The sequence below is a fragment of the Babylonia areolata genome, chromosome 4 (assembly GCF_041734735.1).
Source record: "Babylonia areolata isolate BAREFJ2019XMU chromosome 4, ASM4173473v1, whole genome shotgun sequence".
NCBI lineage: Eukaryota > Metazoa > Mollusca > Gastropoda > Neogastropoda > Buccinidae > Babylonia > Babylonia areolata.
In genome coordinates, this window is record NC_134879.1 from 25,668,202 (window position 1) to 25,671,476 (window position 3,275).

Below are 3,275 nucleotides of genomic sequence, written 5' to 3' on the forward strand. Positions count from 1 at the left end.
CCCCCCACCACCACCCCCACCCCCACCCTCCAGAACCCCACCTCCCTCCCCCTCCCCTGTCAAGACCGTGTGTTTTATCAAACGCGGTCATTCCGTCTGCTAGATAACTGAACGAAGCATTGTAATGCATGCCGCTGCCTTCAGAGAGAGAGAGAGAGAGAGAGAGAGCTGCCGGCAAACTTGCAAAACTATTGTTCCACATCGCGCCACACGATAAAAGAGCCCTTGCGGACGCGTTTAGAATCTCTCTCTCTCTCTCTCCCTCTCTCTCTCTCTCTCTCTGCCGGATTGAGAATAGTTACGACGTGAATGTTGTTGAACATCTGTATTAGATATTTTTTTGGCTGGTTTGTGTTGAAGATGCCATAGTGTGTCATGTAAAATTTTATTTATCTTTCTTTAATGTCACCCCCTTCAGTAAGGGGCTTTGGCCTATATCTGAATAAAAAAATCGTTATCGTTAAATCGTTATCGTTATCTCTCTCTGCCGGCGTGTGTTTGTTTGTGTGTGTGTGTGTGTGTGTGTGTGTGTGTGTGTGTGTGTGTGTGTGTGTGCATTCAATGGTCCAACTGATTCTTTATGCTTTGTTCAGGTTTGTTTGTTTTACGGTTACTTTTCCCAAACGTGACGGTTCAGTGCACGGTTTGTATTGCTGTGCAGGACTACTACCGCTGCAGTTTTGAACGGATGATCAGTGGCCGTGCCCACCCGGGCGCAGTAAAACAAAAGAACAGAAGACTAAGACAGAACTGAATACTACAAGCCAAAAACTTTGAAGACAAAGGAAAGACTAGAAGCCGGTGTACACGGCGAAGAAGACTACTATGAAGGAAAAAGGAAGGGGGGAGGAGGAGGAGGAAGAAGAAGATAAGCAGAAGAAGAAGGAGAAGGAGAAGAGAGAACAACAACAACAAATAACCAGAACAAGAGGAACAATGTGAAACAGACGAAGACAAAAAATACAGAAATAAACTGAATAAATTTATGATTACAGTGATGAATATAACGACTGTGACGTCTACGATAGAGACAAAAAGAAAAGGTGGATAAAGTACTTCACTGAAAAACTGAACTGGATACAAGGAAAAAATTAAGTGTTGATCGAGAGACAGACAGACAGACAGACAGACAGACCGGAAAAAAAGGACAACGACAGGACACGTGGTCAATGAAACCAAACGCAAACAAACACAAAACGAAACGAAAGAAAGTCACAACTGAAGAAACCACTGACTTCAAAACTTCCAGAACTAAAATTCCACAAACATACCCCCGGCCTCGCTTCGAACGAACGAACGAACGAAACGCAAAAAAGCAAACACCACTTCTTAGACCTTGATCACAACAACATAAAAAGTTATAAATATAAAAAAAAAAAAAACTGTCACTCACTTTTGGTTTCGTGCTCCAGATTCTCCACAACAACAGCACTTTGAAAAAACAAAGGGTAAAAAAACAACATGAAGTCACACCAAGTCCACAAAGTGTCGTTGTCCTGGTAGGCCCACACAACAAACGCCAAACTTTTAGCACTGCACTTTTCCTTCCAAGTGTCACACAATCCTATATCATGATCGTCCAGTTAGTAGTGGCTCCCCAGTACGACAACACAAAACGAATCACCCACGCCCCCCCTCTCGCTCTCTCTCGATCTCTTTCAACTCCGCCGGCACTGAAAGCAATGCCAACCAACCTGTCGTTGAGGAGGAGGGAGAGAAAATGTTCCGGAGATCGACAACTTTAACTCAACTCTTTTCTTCCTTCGCGCGCACACCGCGCTCTCTCTGTCTCTCTCTCTCTCTTTCTCACACACACACACACACACACACTACACCACACCACACGGGCCACAGCACATCACATCACATCACACGGCCGCCGCGAACTGCTTGCTTGCTTCCTTGCTAGCTAGCTGCTGCTGCGGCGACAACTTCGTCAACGAACTTCGCCCCACCGACCACCACCACACAGCGCGACAGACGCGGAGGTACTACTACTACTACGGACTCGCTCTCTTCTCTGTTTCTCTCTCTTCTCAACTCTCTCTCTCTCTCTTCTCTAACATAACAGCAGGCTGCTTTCTGCTAGCACAGCGCGCTCCAGCGCCACGCACAAAACCGCCACACTGCTTGCTTGCTTGCAAGGGTTTATCGATGTGATCATTGGGAAAGGCCTGTGTAGTAGTAGTAGCCACGGCATAAGCCTGGAAGTAAAGGCGTAGAGACATAGGCATTGCAGACAAGAGTAGAAGTAGAGAGAGAGAGAGAGAGAGAGGGGGGTGCGGGGGGAGGGAAGAGAGGAACGGTGTTTAGTTGTGTGCGGTGCTGCACCGTGCGTGGGACTTTGTGTGGTGTACGGTGTGAGTGGGAGAGGGCCCTAAGCGTCGTCAGTCAAGTCGCCACCGCTCTCTTGTTGTCACAGGGCTCGCGCCGCTCTCTCTCTCTCTCTTTCTCTCTCTCTGTGCTGTGTCTCTGCGTTCTCTCTCTCTCTCTCTCTGCTATTGCTGCTTCTGCCGCAGCCGCTGCAGTTGATTTTCTGTCTGGAACGGGAAAGCCCCCTTCATATCCCCCTACCCCCCAAACCCCCCGATGGAAATAGCGGCGGTGGTGGTTTGGTGGTGGTGGTGTTGCCAGTTGTAGTGTTGTCAGTAATGATTTCTTTCTGGCTGTGACAAAGTCCTCTCGTAGTAGTCGGGCCGGGGAGTAGTAGTGTGGTGTGGTAGTGGTGGGTGGAAGGGTGGGGGGAAGGGAGAAAAGAGTCAGGGGGAATGAAGTCTGCGATGGAGTCCTGAGGGGTATGTGCTGCTGGTGTCTGTGTGTGTTTGGCACTGTGAGCTTTTGCCACGTCGGGGTTGGACTTCTTGCCTGTGCTGCCTGCAGCTTGTGTGTTGATTCACTGCGGCGGGTCCGCTCTTTGTCTTTCTCAGTTTCCGTTTGTTTTCTTGTTTTTGTTTTGCCCCCCCCCCCCCCCCAAGCCCCCCCTCCCCCCACTTCCTCTTTGTTCCAGACAGTCTGTGGGCTGCAGCAAAACGTCAGCAAGGAAAAATTGGGAGAACAGGTTATGTCTTGAATCACGATCATTGAGCGTATTAAAGATTTTATTCGAGTTCTGTTTGTCCGTGAGTGTGTGTGTGTGAGTGTCTCTCTGTGTTTGAACTTTGTCTATCCGTCTCTGGCTTATTCTGATTCTCTTCTCTCTTTACATATATTTCTCCCTCTCTCTCTTTACATCTCTTTCTCCCTCTCTCTCTTTACATATCCCTCCCTCTCTTTAC

At 48.2% G+C, this 3,275-nt stretch overlaps 1 long non-coding RNA gene across 1 annotated transcript in view; it reads right to left on the bottom strand.

The window, feature by feature from the left end:
- The window catches only part of LOC143281623 (uncharacterized), a 121,548-nt gene extending 119,628 nt beyond the window's left edge, over positions 1-1,920 (bottom strand). The window contains exon 1 of the long non-coding RNA XR_013055147.1: positions 1,394-1,920. This is a non-coding gene — a long non-coding RNA (uncharacterized LOC143281623). The remainder of the gene's footprint in view (positions 1-1,393) is intronic.
- Positions 1,921-3,275: the final 1,355 nt, after the last annotated feature.